Consider the following 21,484-nt stretch of genomic DNA (forward strand, 5'->3'; position numbering starts at 1 on the left):
ATTGGAAGAGACCTTAAGATCACCCGCTCAACCCGCCTGATTCAGTGCCAGGGCACTGAGGCTGCAGGAAGCTTGGGGACTTGTTCAAGGTCACCGAGCTAAAGCCATGGAGATGGAAGGAGGCCAAGGAGAGGGGACAAGAGTGCTGACATTGATTAGGATTTCATTTCTTCCCAATTTTGAGGATCACGGTCTAAGTGCCTGGCGGGCCTCTCTGCCCCACACTAACTAATCTTTTGATGTCAGAAGTAATTTAGGGTATTTAAATTTAGGTGCACCCTTAGCAGTCAAACTGAATTAAGTATGTTTATTGGATCTCCACATGTAAAACCCTGTGCCAGACTTTTGGGCTTCAAAGAAGTAGCTTATACTTAGAAGACACTGCCCATGACCTCCGCTTACAGTCTAGTTAGTGCAATTACATGCAGTTAAATTGTGGGTAGAACAAAAATGTCAGGAAGAGCCCTTTCTTGCTCATTCTACAGCTGTCAGGCAGGAGTCAGTTGGGTTTAATGATATCCCTCTGGAGAGAGGGGAGAGGGAGTCAGTTGCCAGAGGCTGTCTCTCCACCTCCACCAATTTGCTTTCTCTTCTTCAAAAGTGAGGAGTTGATCCTCAGCAAGGAGGAGGGGTTTGTTATGATTTAAAGACCTCATGATTCCTGTTTAAAGGGGGTGTAGGCTTGCAATGGATTGCTCCAGGCTTAAATTCCCTGAAGAGAGAGACCAGTACGGGTCTGAGGGTGTTCTCAGAGGGGCTGGGGCTGGGCGTGGGGGAGCCTGGGGCCAGGGGCTAAGTGGGAACACGGAAAAAGCAAGCCTGAGCTGGTTGAGGAGATCCAGGGACTCAGTGGGACTCTCAGCTCTACACAGAGGACCGAGCAGCCCTGGCAGCACAGAACCCAGTGGAGGGCAGTTGACTGGTCAGGACCCAGGTGATGTGACTCATTCTCAATCCAGGGGAGCTGAGAGAAACTGAGAACAGGCACTGGGCACCTGGGTGTTCACATAAAAGAGGTGGGCAAACTGACAGCGCCCTTCATGACTTCACCGCGAATGCAGACTTCACCTGGTTCATGTCCCAGCATTTTGGTTCGGAACCACTTGCGTAGCTCAGTTAGTGGCCCACTCTCATCGACCTTTCTTCAAACATATGGGAAGAGAGACAGATCAAGGAACAGAAAGGGGCCCCTGCCCTAGTCCTCCCCATTACTCATACTATGTTCCTGTTCCACCCTCTCCAGGAAGGCTTCCCAGATTCATTTGTCCATCAAGCCATTTTTTTTTTTCTTTGGCACCCACTGTATTCATGGGTGCTGGGTGCCAAGGACACAGTGGAAAGCAAAATAAGAGGCCCTATCTTGAGGGATCTGAGTCTACTAGGAGGGCATTCATCTAAATTAAACTCCTTTACTGTTCCTGGTTAAGAGGACAAGTTCTGGAGCCATTCTGCCTGGGTTCAAATCCTCCGACTGCCACTTCCTACCCGAGACCTGAACATGACTCCTTTAAAGTAGATGCGATAGTCCTGGTGTCCTGGGTCAGTTCCAGTTTACACCTGTTATTCTGTACAATCCCTTTCACTTAAAAAATTATATGGTTATCTTATTTATAATGTTCAGTTTCCTTACTTATAAACTGGACTTAATAATAAAATCACCCAGTGATCCCACTTCTTGGAACATACCCTAAGAAGCCTGAAACACCCATCAGAAAGAATATATGCACCCCTATGTTCATAGCAGCACTATTTACGATTGTAAGATCTGGAAACAGCCCAAGTGTCCGTCAATAGGTGAGTGGATAAAAAAGCCGTGGTACATATACACAATGGAATACTATGCAGCTGTAAGAAAGGAAGATCTCTTACCCTTTGAGATGACATGGAGGGACCTGGAGAGTTTAATGGTAAGCAAAATAAGCCAATCAGAGAAAGACAAATATCACATGAATTCACTTATTTGTGGAAAATAATGAACAAAATAAGCTGATGAACAAAATAGATCCAGAGACATGGAATCCAGATCGACAAACCTCAGAGGAAAGGGGGACGGGAGTGGCTCGGAAGAGATATAACAAACAACTTATATGCACAACCAATGGACACAGACAATAGTGTGGGGAAAGCAGGTGGGGGGTGGGAGCAGGGAGGAGGAGGTCAATGGGGGAAAAAAGGGGGGAAATCTGTAATACTTTCAACAATAAATGTAAAAATAATAATAATAACAATAAAATTTACCTCATAGGGCAGTTGTGAGATTTAAATAAAATAATCTACAAAGTGCTTGCAACAATGTCTTAATAAACTCCCAATAAATACTGACCATTACTACTGTTATTTTTTTTATTGATTGTTTTAGAGAGAGATAGAAACATCAATGTGAGAGATACGTCAATCGGCTGACTCCTACACACCCCTACTGGGGATGGAGCCCGAAACCCAGGCATGTGCCCTGACCAGGAATCGAACCGGGACCTCTCAGGTTTCTCATTCGGCCAGTGTGGCTCAGTAGTTGAGCTTCGACCCATGCACCAGGCAGGAGGTCGCTGGTTTGATTCCCAGTCAGAGCACATGCCCAGGTTGTGGGCCAAATCCCCAGTGGGGGGCATACAGAAGGAGGCCAACTGATATTCTCTCTCATAGATATTTCTATCTCTCCCTCTCCTCCCTTCCTATCTCTCTAACATCAATAAAAAAAAATTTAAATATGGCAACTTTATTCTGAGTCCATGTCTCATTCTTTGCTGCCCATGCTACACAGCGGTGTTCTCGTTGGTCCTCCTAACAAAGCCACAACCACAGGTCTTCCCTGACTCCTATTTGCCCTCTTGGCCAACCCTAGGCCCATCATGGGACACCTCTCACGACTTAGCTCCCTCCAGCATGAGAAGGAGCTAAGAAAGGGTAGGGCAGCAGAAGGTGTGCATGTGCCGAGGAGCCAGAATCCTCACTGGGTCAGAGGCACGTGGTGTCCAGGAGTGTCCATGAACTCCCCTCCCTGCAGAGATAAGGGGAAACCATTTCCGCACTTGGTCTCTGGGAGAACAGGGAGAGCAGGATAAAGCCAGTCTTGATATCTAAGCAGGGTTTCTTTGTCTCCTAAGCCTGACGCTGCATATTCCCACCTCCTGGTGACCCTTCTCCTTGCCTACCAAGTACAATTCTTATTGTATGAGTGTGTAGGAGTACCTTTGTAACTCTCTTTTAAAAAAGGAGGGAACAAGACCAGGTAATCTGTCAGTTTAGGGAGTATAAACTTTTGGAGTACCACCTCCTTCTGCTCCTCCATTTTCCTTGGAACATTTACTGTATTGAGTTAAGTCTCTCATACACATTACTTCATTTAACCCATTCAAGCCTGCACACCAAGTGTAACTATCCTCATTTTAGAGATGAGAACTCAGGGCACTCATGGACACAGACAGTAGTGCAGTGAAGGCCTGGGGGGAGGTGGGGGGGTCAGTGGCGGAAAAAGAGGAGACATCTGTAATACTTTCAACAATAAAGACAAAATTTTTTAAAAGTTAAAGTAAAATAAAAAAGAAATCAGGGCAGAGAGAAGTTTAGTTCCTTGTCGAACATCACTCAGTTTATAAGTGGTGGAGCCAGCATTTCTGCTGAGTCTCTGACTCCACATCCTACTCTTTTTTTTTTTTTTTTTTAATAATTTTTTATTAATTTATTTTTGTTACGGATGTTTCTCCTTTTTTCCCCCATTGACACCTTCTTCTCCATTCCCCCAACCCCATACCTGGCTCCGCTGTCTGTGTCCATCGGTTTTTTTTTTTTTTAAATCCTCACCTGAGGATATTTTTCTATTTGTCTTCAGAGAGAGAGGGAGAGAAAGGGAGAGAGAGAGAAACATCCATGTGAGAGAGACACACTGACTGACTGCCTCCCGCACAATCCTGACCAGGGCCGGGGACGAACTGCCACTGAGGTACGTGCCCTTGATCAGAATCAAACCTGCGATTCTCTGGTCCACGGGCCGATGCTCTAACCACTGAGCAACCGGCCGGGGCCCACATCCTACTCTTAACCAGTCAGCCACTCTGCTCCTTTCCAGGTTTCCCCCGGCACCTTCTAGGTGCTCAATACCCATTTCCTGAATGAACGCACGCTCGGATGTATAAATGATCGTTTTTAGAGCTGAGGAACCACATTTACCGCTGCAGACTCACTGGATAATGCTCATCAGCAGAATGATTTGTCATGAGTTGCATATATATTTTTTATTTTGAACATTCATCAAAGTATAATTTGTAATCAAATATTTCATGGCTACTAATTACAATATTTTGTGTATTTGTTTTTAAATAAAAACGTTTTGGTTGAAGATCCCGAGTTCCATAGGTCTTGACACTCCTAGTTATAGTTTGCATTTGATACAGTGTTTGGGGAGCGTATTTGCTGTGTAATTCAGGATTCAGCTGGCTTTTGGGAGATCATCCTTGTGGGATTCTCAAATCATAGCTTGTGGTCAGTCCCTGCCTTTTTAAGAACTCGACTGAAACATGCTCTGACCTTCAATTTTATGTGAACCATCAGTGAGCAGCAATCTCTGCATAGCTCTGAGTATTCCATTGAGAAATTTATTTTTCTTTTGATCTTGATGTACATTTGGTACTAATTTTTTTTTTTTTTTTTTTTTTGGTGTGTTTCCATTTACACATGAATGACCTCAGTCTGCTTTGAGCAGAGCGCTGCTAGAGCTGGGTAAAGAAGGGGGCTTATTAGCAGAAAAATCCTTGAAGCTGCTGGCCTAGAATAGAACTGCGTTTTCAAAGCACATACAGTCATAGTACATATTCTGTTACACACACACAGAGTCATTGGACATCAGGCTGTGAAATATAGAGGGACTTTACTTTGAGGAATGTGACAACAAATATGAAAAACTAAAACAATCACAATCTTAAGAAAAAAGTGGTGAGGACCAAGTTGGGTACAAGCCGTGCTACACAGGGCCTGGTATGGTTTAGATCAACATTCCAGGAGTGCCCAGAACTCCTAAGTCTCGTGTCAGAAAGTGAGAGGACATCTGGGAGACCCCTGAGAGGTCACAGGAATGTCTGGCGTACAGATTTCTCATTGTTACAGTGATGGGTTTTTCTATTGAGATACGTGCTTGGACAAGCATCGGCATATTTAAGAAAACGTGGGATTGTCTCAGATATCCCTGGCCATATGGCTAACAAAACTAAACTGCTCCAGAAAGAGAGTCACTTAAAATCCGGATGCAGCTTTGGCTTGTGTGCAGAAATATATCTACACCTGTGATGAGAACGAGGCTGAGTACCTCACATCCGTGGGTTTTGATCTGATCCTCATAATACCCTGTAAGGTAAGAATTACCCATCTCACTTCCAGGGGAAGAAACGGAGTCTCAGAGAAAGAGGTCCCTTGTCACATCACACAGCTGGTAGGTAGCCCAGGCTCTGTGCACCTCACACACCTGCTGCTATTCGACTGCAAATGGGGTTAAATTGTCATAGACACTAGAGCTACTCCTCTAATTATTATCTAAAGTCACTAATTCCTACTGGAATTATATATGGCACTTGTGAGTGATGCCTTTGGAGACCTTTGTGGATGTCCAATCTGGGGGTATCATTAGAGCACTTAGTTTATATGACAAAATGAGAACAAATCTCTGTAAGAGATGGCCTCTGGGGTGGACTGAAGCTCTTTTGCTGGCTAAATTATTAATTCCAGCAGACCAGACCCTCCATGTGTGCCATAAATGTGTGACTCAGCAAAATTAGAAATGACTGCACGGGCCCTGGCCGGTTTGGCTCAGCAGTTAAAGCGTTGGCCTGCAGTCCAGAGAGACCCGGGTTCAGTTCCTGCTAAGGGCATGTACCTCGATTGCAGTTTGTCCCCCGCCCTGGTTGGGTCATGTGGGTGGCAGCCACTCGATGTGTTCCTTTCACGTCAAGGTTTCTTTCTCTCTCTTCCTCTCTATCCCTCCTGCTCTATCTGAACAAAAAATGAAAGAATGTCCTCGGGTGAGGATAAAAAAAAAGAAGAAGAAATGACTGCATGGCATGCATCTCACTGCAGATTTTTTTTTTTTTTTTTGTATGTGCCCCTAGTGGGAACCGAACCCAGGACTCTCTGGTCCGCAGGCCGATGATCCAACCACTGAGCCAAACTAGCCAGGGCTCTCATTGCAGTTTTAATTTGCATTTTCTAGTGGCTAATCACAGTGGGCATCTTTTCTTGTGCTTATCCATCTACATGTCCTCTTCAGTCTGCTCATGTCTCTGGCCCATTTACTAATTGGATTATTTGAGTTTGTTTTACTGCTAACACTTAAAAGCTTTTTATACATTCTATATACTAGTCCTTTGTCAGATATGTGGTTAGCAGACATTTTCTCTCGATCTGTAGCTTGTCTTTTTACCTCTTAACCAGCGTCTTTGGCAGAAAAAAATATTTTAATTTTGATGAGGTTCAATCTATCATTTTTTGCTTTCATGAATCATCTTTTTGGTGTCAAGTCTTAGAACTCATTGCCTAGGACCAGATCCCAAAGACTTTCTTCAAATTTTTTTCTAAAAGTTTTATAGTTTTGCATTTTACATTTAAGTCCATGATCCATTATTTTGAGTTCACTTTTGATATTTAGGTCAAGGTTCATGTTTTACACTGGATACCCAATTGTTCCAGCACCATTTTTTGAAAAGGCTATCCTTCCTACGTGGCACTGCTTTTGCACTTTGTCAAAAATCAGTGTGTTTGTGTGGGGCTATTCCTATGTTCTCTAGTCTGTCCCACTGGACTACATGTCTCTCCCTTTGCTAACACCACACTCCCTTTATACTGTAGCCCTAATGTTGGGTAGAGTGATTCTTCTCATTTTCTTCTTCTTTGTCAAGATTGCTCTACCTATTTCTTTTTTTTTTTTATCCTCACCCGAGGATATTTTTCCATCTTTTTGTACAGATAGAGTGGGAGGGAGAAAGAAGGGAGAGAGAGAGAGAGAAACATCGACGTGAAGGGACACATCGAGTGGCTGCCACCTGCACGACCAACCAGGGCTGGGGACAAACTGCAACCGAAGTACGTGCCCTTAGCGGGAACCGAACCCGGGTCTCTCCGCCGACGCTCTAACCGCTGAGCCAAACTGGCCAGGGCGCTCTACCTATTTCAAGTCCCGTGTCTTTCCATCTAAATTTTAGAATAAACTTGTCTATGTCTGCAGAAATCCTGGCTGGGATTTTGATAGGAATTGCATTATGTAAATCTATTGGTCAATTTAGGGAAAAATTGACATCTTTCCTATGTTGAGCTAATAAGACCTTTTTCATTTGTTCCTTCTCCATTCCTGTAACTACCACCCAAAGGAGAATGTCATTCGTTCATATCTGAATTACTTGACCAACCTTATAATGCATCTTTGGATTGTGGTCCTCTGTTGTCCCATTCATTCTGCATAATGATACCAAGAGAATGGACCGTAAGCCCTCCTCCACAAAGTTCTTGTTTGGGAGTCTCAATGGCTTTCTGCTCCAGACCCAGGCCCAGGTTTACTCTCTTCTTCAAACTTCCCCTTTTTGTTCATTCTTGATGTTCCCAGGTATTCATGACTCTGGACCTTTCCTCGTTCTCTGTGTGCTCTCTGCCCTCCACTTGTTTCTCCTCTTGTATCCCTCTTCCCCCCACTCCCAGTGCCACCAGCTGTACCAATGTGAGGGGGACACATTTCCCCAGAGGTTCCCAGGCCTGCCCTGACCTGGTTACTCATCTTCTCCCCTCTTCCCCACCCAGCCCAGAGGAGTTTTTTGTCTCCATTTTGAGGTTCAGGGCTAGGGTTCTTGGAAACCTGAGTTGCTTCTGGCAATATCATCAATGGTGGTCAGTACCTACAGGATTATAAGTGCTAATTAATTTTTTAGCTCTAAACTTTTTATTGGCCTTTTGTCTCCCCCAAGGGGTGCCCCACTTCTGCGTTTAACGCATCAGAACTTTGGTGTCATTGTCCTCAGATACCACTTTGCTGTCCACAGTCCTGCAGGTGGTGGAATTCTGGATGGCTTATATGGAGTGGCTGCTGTCCAGACTGGCGGCAGTAGGTGGAGATATTAGCCTCCAGCTTGACCTTGATGCTCAGCAGGGACTCGTACTCCTGGGTCTGGCACTGCCCCTCTGCCTGGGTCTGCACCAGCTCTGACTTCAGGTGCAGCAGGATCCCACTAAGCTGTTCCACCTGCATGGCATGGCGTGTTTCCACCTCCCTCAGGCTGTTCTCCAAACTGGCCTTCGAATTTCTCATCAAGTCCAGATCAATCTCTAAGAACTGGACCAAACGTCTCAGCTCTGAGTGTCATCTCAGCAGCTCTTATCTCAGCAGTCTGTGAGGTGACCACTATGGTGCTCTCCTCAGTCTGCTGGGACCAGTACTTGTCTTGCTCCTCTTGGTTCTTCCGAGCCATGATCTTGCTGAATTCCTGAGATATGGAAGTATCCAACTCCATGATCAACCCAGAGTTGGCAATCTGGTTTGTAGACCATTTACTTCCTCCTCATGGTTCTGCTTGAAGAGCAGCTCCTCCTTGGGAGCCTCGAGCTCTGTCTCCAGCTGCAGCCAAGTGCTATTGGTGTCATCAGTGACTTTTCAGAGCCCACTGAAGTCACTCTCCACAAACTGGCACATGGCCAGCTCTGTCTCATACTTGACTCTGAAGTCAGCAGCAATATGGGCGTTGTCAGTCTGTAGAACAATGCAGGCATTGTCCACGGAACTTGCTAAGATCCGAACCCTCAGGTCCTCAATGGTCTTGAAATAATGCCCCCAGTCTCTGACCTGGGGACCCTTCTTCTCCAGTTTCTGATATCAGCCTTTACGTTTTGATCTCCAGTTTCTGATATCAGCCTTTACGTTTCTCACCCTCTCCAGGCAGGAGGTCAGACGGTCATATAGGCATTGCATAGTCTCCTTGCTCGAGATGCCCCTATGCCCTCCAGACCCCGTGGCCATCCCCATAGCCAGGCCCCCGGGCCCCTAGCCACCCCACACACTGGTGGAGTAGGACACGGAGATCCATGATCCGGAGTCCCCAGCGCCTGCATAGACACTGACCACGCAGGTGGCCGGCCGGGCCTGGTAGTTGGGCGACTGCATGGAGCCCAGGGTCTGGTAGTTTGTGGAGAAGCTGAAGCAGATACTCAAGCTCATGTTGTTCAGGGAGGAAGGCGAGAAGCTGAGACTCAGGTTCAGGCAGATTTTAAAGGACTAATTTTAAAGGACTTTTATGTACATTATCTCCTATGATTCTTGGAATTTTTAGAAACTGGACATTTTCTCTATTTTGATGACAAAACTGAGTACAGAGAAATTACGTAACTTGCCCCAAGTCACACAGCCAATCAGTGAAAGAACTATGATACGAACCTAAGGTTTCTGCTTCCTATTCTAGTTCAGTATTACATAGAGGAGCAGACCACAATGAAATTATAGTCTGCATAGACTTTTGTTGGTTGGTCTTGGAGCCTAACCACCATTTTAGGCTTTTTTTCTCCATGGGAAAATGAATTTCAAATTTCATGTCACCAGTGTACAAGTGTTCCTCTGAAGTGTAACTCGTTTTTAATTTGGGGGCCGTCTCTATCGTCTCTCCATCAGAGATTTCGTTTTTATTAGTTCCATTATTATACTGGTCTGGTCCCAACGGGAGGATTAAAAACAGTGGCTCTGGAGTCAGGTCCGGGCCTGCCATTCATGAAATGTAACTTAAATAAATTATTTCACTTTTTTGAGCTCAGTTTCCTCTTCTGCAAAACAAGGGCAACATTATACATAGAGGCTTATTGTAAGAATTAAAGGAATAAGGCAGGCGTGTAAAGTGCCGGTGCCGTGCTTGGTGCGAGTCCATCTGTAGTCATGTGCAATGTTGTTTTAAGTGGACAGTCAGGCTGACTACAGTTTGGAATATATCCATTGGCCAGGGATGGCCCTTTTCTATCCTATTGTACAGGTGAAATTATTAATAGCAACCCCTTCCACTTTTAAGGTGCCCCGATATGGACGGTAAGTTGTATGATCACCCTACCCGCAGATGGTTGGCTAGCAGGGCCCAGGAATTGTGATTTTAGGGGAACACGCAGCCCCAAGGCTGAAGCTCTCTAATTATAGGAAAGTCTGTCTTTGTGTCAAGGACATCTCACCAGGGAGCTGCGAGCTACTGTTTGGATGTTTCCAGAAGCAGAGTCTGGGTTCCGTTGAGAGTCTGAAGCCAGGAAGAGAGCTTGCTGGGATTAGGGAGCCCAGCCAAAGGAACCAACAGTCACGCAAACGTCTGGTCGTCCAGGAGCCCTGCCAAAGAGCCAGGCCACAGGGCAGGAGCCAGGCCACAGGCTGAAGAGGGAGCCTAGATGGCAAGCCAAACAGGAGGGGAGGGTGAGCCTCCTGTCAGGGCCACCAGCAAGGGAGGTCAGCAAGGTGCCGGAAAAGTGATGGGACTCTGTGCATAGGAGGAGGTGCTGGGCCGCAGTCCCCCGACCGTATCTGGCTCCATCCTTCCTTATCTTTAAAGGGATTGGGGCATTGTCTAGGGCACATCCGGGTTGCACCCTCCACAATGCCACACACATGCCAGGGTCGATCAGTGACTCTGAGAAGACTGCTGCTGATCACAAGGACCAATCATAATACCATGGGCCGTGCCACTGAAACCTCCCGAGGCAATGTTTCCTCCAGCTGCTAATGTCGATGTGTCACGTTCAATACCAGAATTGGCAGCTTATTTCAATTTTACCTGAGCACTTAGCTTCTCACAAAGTGACTGTCATAAAAACAGTTCTCAAAAATGGGCTGTAATGATCCAAAGCCCTGTTCATCAAGAGGCACGCTAGGGAAAGGAAAGGAAAGGAATAATGGGGCGGGAGTCAGAACAGGCTCTTTCCTAGCTCTGCTTCTTCGCAACTCTGAATCTTGAGATAAGTTCCTTCCCCTCCCTGAGCTCATCTTCCTCCACTGTCAATGACTCCACTGTCAATAGCTCCAGGAAAACAATAAAGTAGCAATATTTTCTAAAACATTTGATCATTTTTATCAAAAAAGAAGCTCAGAAAAATAACCTTATCCTTAAAAGATAATATAGCTGGGGCAAATGTAACAAACAAATTCTAGTGTATTAAAATCAGGACAACTTGAAACACTACAGAAACACTCCTTGACATGCTCCTTGAGGATGTTAGTGGGAGGTGCTCACCTCACTCCTTTCTGGAAACATCTGACAGTTAAAAAACAAGTATCTTCCCAAAAGGTTGGGTGATAGGTCCTTACTAGAGTATTAATATTAACGGAAATTCAGAGTTCCTCTTTGAAGAAGGAAGGATAATCATTTTTTCACAATTTTCACATCTCCTGATTCGAGCTAGAACGTTGAGGTGGGCTGTGTTTCCACCGGATGGAACAAACAGCACCTTTGATCAAGGCCGCGCAGTGTTAGAGAAAAAGCGTGGGCTCTGGAATCTGACGCGCCCGGGCTTCTTTCCAAGCCGGCCCTTGCTGTTTCCCTGGGACTTTCGGCTGGTGATTCAGCCTCACCGAGCCTCGGAGCTCCCACCTGTAATGACTGAATTCAATAACATCTGCCACACTTCAAGTCTAGTGCTTGGCACAGGGGAGGGGACTAGTACACGCAGTTTCTCACTGTCACTACAAAAGCATCTTGACCTCTGCCTTGCACTGCCAGGAAGTCAGGAACAAAAACCACTGCAATTGTTGCAACTGGTGAATGTGAGTGAGCCTTAAGACAAGGCTGCCAAGAAGCTAACCCAGCCCGGGGCCTCGTGAACAGGAGCAGAGGGTCTGGAACGAGAGAGAGAGAGAGAGAGAGAGAGAGAGAGAGAGAGAGAGAGAGAGAGAGAGAGATTATTATCTGTGCGCTCTGCTCTCGTTAGACCACATTTGGAGCTCTGGGTGCAGCTGTGGAAATTCATCTTAAAATACAGGGAATCCAGAGGAGGCTGAAGAGGTGGCCAGAGACCTCAACTCTACCTGCCTTGGAGAGTGTCTGAAGGAGCTGGAGGGTTAACCTGGAAAAGAGAAGTCTTAGGATAAAGTCAGAACTGTTTCCAAGTGGTCGAAGAGTTTCATGCAGAAGTAGGTAAAGATATACTCTTTGTGGTTGTAGAAGGCAAATCAGGACCTCCAGAGAGAAATGACAGAGTGCTGTTTGGCTCCAAGCAGGAAGGACTTGGAGTCAGGTGGAGCCCTTCACATAGAAGAATGTCACCGCAGGCAACCTGGGTCCAGATTCCTGCCCTGGGCTGGGCTGAGATTAGCTGCCCCATGAGGTCCCTTCTGAGTCAACTGAGCCTTAACAGAGCCCTGGTTTTAAATCCTGGTATAATTTTTTGGTTCCTTATTAAATCACATTTTATAAATCTCAACTTCCTCAAAACAGTCGGTCAAGGTGATTATGCCTGAAGACATATTAAAAGCCAGAGGAAATAGTGACTGTGTTAGAGCTGTTTTCCTTTGTCATCAGATTTAGAATGCTTTTGACGATTTTCATTCCAGTCCAGAATGAATGAAGATTTGCTAAACTTTCCAGGCATTGTATACATGCCTCCCCTGACTCCTCCTCCCACTCTCAAAATCCAACCTGGAATCAGAGTCCTGTTTGTTAGTGCTTTGTCTGAAAGTTTAAGTGTTGTTGTTTATTTTTTTAAAGCCCAAAGATAGTTAATATTGCTTTCCTTAAACCCTTCCATTTCTATTCTTTTCTCTCAAATTATTCTGAAGTTCAGAACATATTTGTGCAGAAATAACCCCCCCCACACAGAGAGAGAGAGAGAGAGAGAGAGAGAGAGAGAGAGAGAGAGAAACTGGTTAAAAGGCTGGTTTTATCCTCTTTTCCCTCCGAAGACAGCCATGGAAATGACATTATTTATCTCTTCTCCAGCATGTTGTGCTACAGAAATGTGATCCAGTGCTCAAACAATGTTCAATTTTTCAGCATGGGGTCTCTGGGGCTAAAGATTTGGGGACCCTAAGGTCCTCGCCAAGCACCCTGTGAACCCGTTTGACCAAGGGCAGACCATCAGAAGTGGACATTTGAAACATGTCAGCAGTTTCAGAGGGGCACCCAATGACATTTTAATCTGAAAAATTACAAACAACCTCACTCCCACCACCAGCCTGCCACCTCCCGAGGAATGTGCAGCGTGGCGGGTCTGAAGGAGCCATTGATAAGCACGGCAGCCCTCAAGTGCCGCGTGAGGCCAGCGTCTGACAGCGGGGATTACTCTGGATGCTTTCAAAGGCGCGCACTTTATAAATATATTACACGCAGAGAGCATGGGTCTGCTTCTATACATGGCACGTATACAGGACCTTCTATTTAAAAGCACTTCAAAGCTCATTTAATAATGGCTTCTGCTGAGTGCTTCGGGGTGAGAGATAAAGAGATAAAGAGGTCACTCCCCACAGAACCTAAGGTGCCCTCTGTGACAGACACTTCTCCATCTCCATTTTCCTACTGGACAGATAAAGAAACTGGGATTCCAAGGGAGTGGGGACTTGCTTTAAGGTTCTCAGGAAGTTAGTCCTAGAATCCAGGTTTCTTGTTTTTAATTTGTTTTCTTTATTGATGTTTAGAAGGAGAGGAAGGAAGAGGGAGAGGGAGAGAGCTAGAAACGTCAATGAGAGAGAACATCGACCAGCCGCCTCCTGCATGCCCCCACCGGGGATTTGACCCACAACCTGAGCATGTGCCCTGACCGGGAATCGAACTGGCGACCTCTTGGTGCATGGGTAGATGCTCAACCACTGAGCCACATGTGCCGGGCGAACCCAGGTTTCTTAATTCTAAGGTTGGAGTTTAGTATGTGACAGTGGAAAGAAAATATTCATACTGTAAACCACCAAGCAGTTCTGAAGATTGAAGGCCCTGGGGGCTGGGAGCCTGGTTTTTATCCCAGCAAAGGAAGGCACACCCTGCTCCATTTTTTTGGCCACTTCAACTCAGACCATGGGATGCTCGCACTGGGTCCCAGAACAGTCATGCTGCTGGCATGGAATGCAAGATGACTGGTCACTCCTGTGAACCAGCAAGCCAAGCGCTGGCATCACCCCGCTTGCAATGAGTAGAAACAGCCATGCCATGCCTCACCCCAGTACAGCCCTGGTTCTCTGTAATTGCTGTTTCAATCCACTAACGACTTGAAAAGGCAAATGGGAAAACACACAAACCCCATCCCCTCCACTTCCCCAACATGTAGCTCTTGCCTTCTGAGCCCGGTCTGCCCTTTTTCTGAAGGCTCTGACCACATACTAACTGGCGCGATTAGATCAGTACAAATAATTAGTCAACTGATTGGAAATATCTACCACATCGGTTGGTTTTATGAAGCAACTGGCTGAGTTGCTGAGGATAGTGGAAAAGCCGCTTTGCTTAGACATCGCCTCATTCTCTTCTCCACTGCGACTTCATCAGCGTCTCTGTTAACCCAGACAGGATCTCCATTTACCGGTTTCTCAGGACCAGGGAGGACCCACACAATGGAGCTTGCTTTGGCTAACACTCGGTGGGGACGCTGCAGACGCAGCCTCTCAATACCCTCATGGTTCAGTCACAGAACAGTCCGTCCTTTCACCGGCCACTGTGGAATGAGCGTGCGCTCTGTGAGCCGGCACGCAGGGCATCCTCTGTCTGAGGGCCAAGTCCTGTTTCCAAGTTCCCCGCCGTAACCCTGGATACAGCTGGATGGAGTGGGAAGGTCTGTGAAGGGCCTTTGTTTGTCACTGGAGACTCTCTAGAAGGAGGGTGTGGAGAGCTGGGTTCTGGGCCTGGCAGTGCAGCAGGGAAAAGAACTGGAAAGAAGGAACAGAGCTGTCGCAGCCCCCAAGGCAAGGAGCCAGGCTGGGCCGGATCCACTGCAATAAGCTCTCCAGGTTTTCTAGCTCCCCTTCTACGTCTCTTGGATGTTTCCTTTTAGCTGCTTCCACTCACATAGGCTGCAAAGATTACACACAGGAGAACAGGGGCCTGTACTTGGCATGTGCATTTTTTTCTGGTCCCACGATGGCACCATCAGGCTACCTGAGGTGACTCGAGGTAGACTGTGCTGCCATGTGGCTCCAGGGCACAGGCAGCAGAGGGAGATGAGCGTGGTAGCCTTCTGCCGCCACGATATGAAAGGCGATGAAGTGGCAGGGACCCCCAAAGTCTCTAGCTCAGGGTAGCCTTTGGGGACTCTGCCCACTGGACTCACTTATATTCTCGGACAGACTTTCATCCCGTAGGATTTTTAGATTCCTTCCAAGGTACATGAGGTAGCTACATGATCATGTCATGAAGTCCCATCATGGGTGATTTAATTTTCCAGTAGATACTTCTTGGAATAATAATGATTATTGTTTTTCCAGAAGCTATCTTTGAAGCATCTGTTATATGCCAAACGCCTACTTACATGATTTCATTTCCTCTCCCCAACAATCCTGAAAAGGGTATCTTAAACCCCTTTAATAAATGAGAACACAGAGATTCAGAGGTTAAGGCAACACAGCTAGAAAGGGGCAGAGGCAGCTTTCAAACCGAGGTCGGTCTGACCCAAAGCTTATATCTTTATCACAATAAATACAGATGAGAAAGTACTAAGCAAACACTGCATTCATCTTTTAAGTATTTTATACTTTTTTGTTGCATTATGCATTTAATTTTGAGTATCATCTTTCACATGAGGGCACAGCTCATTGTCCTGCTGGTTATACGGAATAGGAATCACACTGTGTTCAAAGTGTGATGTGGTTGACAAGGACACTGAAATATCTCAGGCTTCATTACCAGAAGTACAGTGTCCAGAAAGAGGGAGAATACCACTCTGCACACCTCAGTCAACACCTGGAATATTATGTCCTGTTCTTGAGAACACAGTTTAAGAGGGGCACAAGCAAACTGGGCCGTGCTCAGAAGAGTCTGAACTCGAAGGCAAGTAGACCCTAAACAATGTCCTATGCAGAAAAACTGAGGAATTGAGGTCATTTGGCTTGGAGAAGAGCTGAAGTCTCTAGAGACATGTAGGAGGTGGGGCGAATGGGGAAGAGAAGGGATATAATAGATACATTCAAAGTTTGAAATGCTGTCCAGAAGAAGAATGAAATTCTCCGCTGTGATGGTAATGAACAACTCTACATACTTATAAAAGAGTATAAAGATACTGCTAACTGCTTAACTGAAGGAAGGGCTTTCCAATACGGGAAACTGCTCAGAGATGGGATAGTCTGCTTTGTGAGGTCGTGAGTTTCCCATTACTGGAGAGATACAAACAGAGAGAGGACTTGGTGTTCATGTGACAGAGGAGACTCAAGCATCAGGACTCCATGATCTTTAAAGTCCCTCCCAACTTCCTAAGATTCACCAGTAAGTTTACCATCCTAAATGTCCTCTCTGATTCTATATTTCTTCCTCCTAATATCTCATTTGCATTTAATCTGCTATGCCTGGTGAACTTTACATTTTCCCTTCACTGGAATCCATTCTATTTTAAAATACTCCAAAATTAAGTTAATCATTGAAGGTTTTATAAAGTTTCCTTGAAGAAATTTTTTTTTAGATACTTGATCTTTTTGATCAGCCAAATATTTGTCCTAGATTTCTAATACAGAACATTCAAAGCAAATCTCTTATCCATCGGGGAAGGCAATTTATGTTTATGAACACATTACTCCAAATTTTCCTACCTAGTGACAAATACCATCATCGTTTACTCTTCTAAAATGGAACAGATGGATTTCTTTTGTTGCTCCTGCCCCTGAACATTGAATTTGCTTGTGTTGGCAAAAGCACTGTATATACATTTAATTCAGTTCATTCATTCATTCGATAAATATATTTTGGAGTGTTCAATATTGCTCCAGGAACTGGAAAACAGCAAACAAAAAATCCTCCGCTCCTATGCAGCAGCCTTGTAATGAGGACAGAGACTGTAAGCAAGAGAAAAAGGTAAAAACAGGTTGGGGTACAAGTAGGTGTACAGTTGTGAGTATGCAAAACAGAGTTGATTCTTATATTATTGTTTACTAATGACTATTATTTTCCATACAAATAACTATAAACCTACTTTTGCTCCACCCCGTGTATCCAAGATAAACTAAATATATATTCGATGGTGACTTGTACTAAAGGGAAGAATAAAGCAGGAAGAAGTGTGTGGGAGGGTGGGGGAAAGAAAGAGGATGTTTCTATTTGAATAGGGTGGCCAAGTCCCCTTACATTTTATTTAAATAGTGGGAGCCACACTAAGAGGTGACAGTTGAGGTTAAAGTCTTAAAGGCAGGAAGTGAGTAAACAGGGTCAGTATGTATGAGAAGAACATCCCAGGCCCAGGGAACAGCAGGTGTAAATGTACCCCTCCAGTCATGTTCTGAACACCTGCTGAGGGCTAGCATCCTGTGTGACACAAGGAAGTAAAACACAGGTCTCTGCACATAGGATCTGGAAGAGGAAAGAACGCATCTGCACCCAAAACAATAGGCAGTCAACTGCCAAATGCTAAATTGTGTAGATCAGATAAAAAATCTTCTCTTCTTTAGTTATATTAGACCAGCCACTGTCCCTCAGAATACACCTTGCATGTTCCCACCTCCAGGCCTCTGATGTCCGCCATGCAGGCCAGAGTGCTTTTTTCATACTTCTTCAGCATTAGAGATCTTATGCAACCTTCCAAGCCCAGCCCAAACATGTCTTCCTGCATGGAGCTCTTCCTGACCACCCAGTGCTCCTCTGTCTGAATCCAAACAGGAACAGGCCTCACCCTTGACCTACTGAATCAGAATGTTATCGTCACAGATCCACAGGTGAGTCATGTGCACACTGACATTTGAGAAGCTCTAAGCCACTGTCTTCAAGTGTGGCTGTCCACTGTCAAACCCTGGGAAGGCTTTAACAATACAATGCCTGGCTCTACCTTCACAAATTCAGATTTAATCAACAGGAGGTGAAAGCTGGGTACTGAGATTTTTTTAAAACTTGCCACGTGATTCTAATATGCAGCAAAGTTTGAGAATTACTGCTAGCTCCTCTTGCTCCCCTCCAACACCCCTCCCCACTGTTCTACTCTAGCTGACCTGCCCTCAGGCCTGGTCATCGGTTTACTTCCTGAGTTCATTTCTGTTTTCTAAATCCTCACTGGAGGATATTTTTCCATTTAACTTCAAGTAGAGTATGGGGGTGGGGGGAGAGAGAAACATTGATGTGAGAGCGACACATCCACTGGTTGCCTCCTGCACCACAATGACCAGGGCTGGGACCGAATCGCAACCAAGGTACGTGCCCTTGGCCAGAATCAAACCCGCAACTCTTTGGTCTGTGGGCCGATGCTCTAACTGCTGAGCCAAACCGACCAGGGCCCTGAGATCATTTTTTCTCAGGCACGTGGTGGCACCGAGAAGAGCTTCCCCTCGGGACCCTGTGCCTGGTCACGTGGGGGCCTTCGTGGAGTGAGGACTGACATAGGGAGCAAGAGGCCTCCCAGCAGACTCCCCACCCAGAAGTGTGGTCTTGTGGGAGGCGGCCTGGGGCAAGCCACTTCCATTTCTTCTCTTTAAAGGGGGAAGAGCAAATACTTTTCCAATCTGCCCCACGGAGTCACAAGGCCTTGGGGAAGATCAACAGAGGTCACACGTGAAAGTGTCTTTAAAACAGTCGGGTGTGAATGTGCCTGAAAGCTGACATGGCTTCTTGTCCAGTACCCTAGGATATTGGTTTAAATCTAAAAAATATCCCTTTCCCTTACTTCCCAAATTTAAGCAAGAATTTTAAACACAACTTTGTTTTAGCACCTGAAAGGATGAACGAGCCTGTGCAGTGTCTGTATTGACACAGGTAGGGGCAATTCTACCTCTCTACACCACGGTTCCCAGAAGGCAGTGCTTCTGTCCCTTGAGGACATTTTGATTAGCACAAACACCCTGAGGTGTCCAGTAAATATTAACCAATGAGGCTTAACTTAAGATGGTACTATGTAAGACCACACCGAGCCTCTATTAAAATGAGGAGTAATACTAATTGCTTACCCACATGGCTGAATTTTTACCCTTTAAGGAAACGGAGTGCATCTTCAGTTAGCCATTCTGCTGATCTGCAAACTGAAAGGCCAAGAGACTCTTACTCATTCAAACTAGGTTCTCTGTTTTACTAAAAGGAGTGGTCCATTGCAAGTCATGGTAAATGCTAAATGCCAGCGGAAGTTCAGAATAGATACAACTGACTGCTTTTACCTAGGCCGAGTGCTAGGTGTTGAGAGAGTACAGAAAGGCTCTTCTGCCCAGATATATTTTTCCCACAGCTCTCCTTACAAATTTTTGGAGGTTCTCCTTCGGGCAGTTTCTTTGAATAGAAACAAATGCCCTGTGAAGGGCAACAAGAAGACCCTAGCACCTTGATGTGAACCAGATGTTGAAAACAGCAATGGTATCCAGGATTTTTGAAATTCATGTCAATTTTAAAAGATTTTGGGTCACTTACGTAGGATTACTAATTTTCTTTTTCTTTTTCTGAGAGAGGACATCAACTAACAACAAGAACTATTATCATTTCATAACAGAACGGGCAGTTCAAAACAAAGTTATAAAGAATGTAATCTCAGAATAAGGGACTGTTCTTTTTTTTTTTTTATAAATTTTTTTTTTTTTTTTAATTTTTTTGTTATCCTCACCCGAGGATATTTTTCCACTTTTTGTACAGATAGAGTGGGAGGGAGAGAGAGAAAGGGAGAGAGAGAGAGAAACATCGACGTGAAGGGACACATCGAGTGGCTGCCACCCGCACGACCAACCAGGGCCGGGGACAAACTGCAACGGAAGTACGTGCCCTTAGCGGGAACCGAACCCGGGTCTCTCCAGACCGCAGGCCGACGCTCTAACCGCTGAGCCAAACTGGCCAGGGCGGGACTGTTCTTCTCAAGAAAGGACGGCTGGAATCTTAAAATTGTGGTGATATATACAGATAGATGCACCACATGATCTCTACTTTTCCTATGGTTCTGCATTTGTGAATATCTATGCTAGACAGCCAGGAGGATTTGACATGAACTGAGAACATTTAGTGCCCCAGAGGTGGGTGGGTGCTAAAGAAGATGATATATTCCAAAATGGGGAGAAGAAAGAAGAGAAGCAAGCTCTACAGCAATAATTTTGCCTAGGATGACATGTGGATACAGACAACAGAGTCCTTTCATGTTGGACGGGAAGGGAACTTCATCTCCTGGTTATCAAGCAGGGATGACAGCTGTCCCACACGACTGACCACCCACAATGGCAAGGGGTCTCTGGTGCTCACTTTTCTTTTTCATTCATGAGTGTAGTCTCTCTCCTTAGGGACCCACCTCTCCATTCCCTGGAGGGAAGGGCAAAAAAAAATATTAAGGGAAAGTGGAAACAATATCAACAGCCTGAAAAACTGGACTGTACTAAAATGCACCGAGGGGAGAACAAAAGAACTGGCCCAGCAGAGCTGGAGACCATCATGATGAAACAAATCCTTCCCTTTCAAAGTAAGGCTGTGAGCCACAGAAGTGATATAAACGTTTTTTATTCAAGATGAGCTCATTTTGCCTGAGAACCTGCAGCTCAGAAGACCATCGCTGGTGAGATCCAGGGCCTTTTGCCCCACCCCAGATGGAAGGTCAGGCCTTGCGCCGGCCCCCACTGGTGTTTCCAAAAGCTTTCCTCTCTGTTGATAGTATGTCATATGTGAGGCAATTAAAACAATTCCCATAAGTTCTGGTGTATCTTTTCTTCCTTTTCTGTTATCAGAAGGTTTTCCTTCTTCCTGGACGTGGTTAAAAAACCAACAAAACCCTTATTTGCTGTTCAGGGGTACCCCACCTCTCTGTTCCTGCTCCGGCACCTTCACCCTGGGGCCAGAGGCCCCCAACCTCTCCCAGGTGCCTGACCAGCCCGAGCCGGGGTCTGGAGTTGAAACGTCTGGTCTCTCCTGGGGATTCCCCACTCCCGGGAAAGTTGCGGTGGGGGCGCCGTGCGGCGACGGCGGGTGACTCAGCCCCACCCGGGCCGTTCCGGGAAGCGGCGGGAGCGAGCGGGGGCGCAGGGCTTTCCCGCCGCCGCAGGGAGTCGGGTTCCCGGCGCGGAAAGGGGATCAGAAACCCGGGGGCGGAGTGGCGGGAGAGGAAGCCAGGACGCGGCGGGGAAGCCAGAGCCGCAGTTCCTTTTGGGAGGGACCGGAGGGACGTGGCCTTGACTTTGAAAGCGGAGGATGCCGTCCCCAGGGGATAGAGGCCAGTGCGCACCCCGGCCCAGGGGCGGGGCGGGGCGGACTCCAGGGCTCCCTGCGGGGGGCAGGCCGCGGGACCGGCTGGGAGAGGAAGTGGCAGGGGGTGGGGTGGGGCGTCTTCTGTCCACCCTTGACAGGGGGGCTGACGCAGCTTCCGCCCCAAACCCAGGTCCCCAAGCACAGGACAGAGAAGCAGGCCGAGGGCCGCCCAGCAGCCCCACAGACTAGCGGTTTCT

At 46.3% G+C, this 21,484-nt stretch overlaps 1 protein-coding gene and 1 pseudogene across 1 annotated transcript in view; both read right to left on the minus strand.

Annotated features, from left to right (window-relative positions):
- Positions 1 to 21,484, minus strand: part of ARHGAP31 (Rho GTPase activating protein 31) — a 106,987-nt gene that overhangs the window by 60,690 nt on the left and 24,813 nt on the right. The window lies entirely within an intron of this gene.
- Positions 7,957 to 9,181, minus strand: LOC118617562 (annotated as a pseudogene).

Source organism: Molossus molossus, unplaced genomic scaffold (genome assembly GCF_014108415.1).
Source record: "Molossus molossus isolate mMolMol1 unplaced genomic scaffold, mMolMol1.p scaffold_m16_p_5, whole genome shotgun sequence".
Taxonomy (NCBI): domain Eukaryota; kingdom Metazoa; phylum Chordata; class Mammalia; order Chiroptera; family Molossidae; genus Molossus; species Molossus molossus.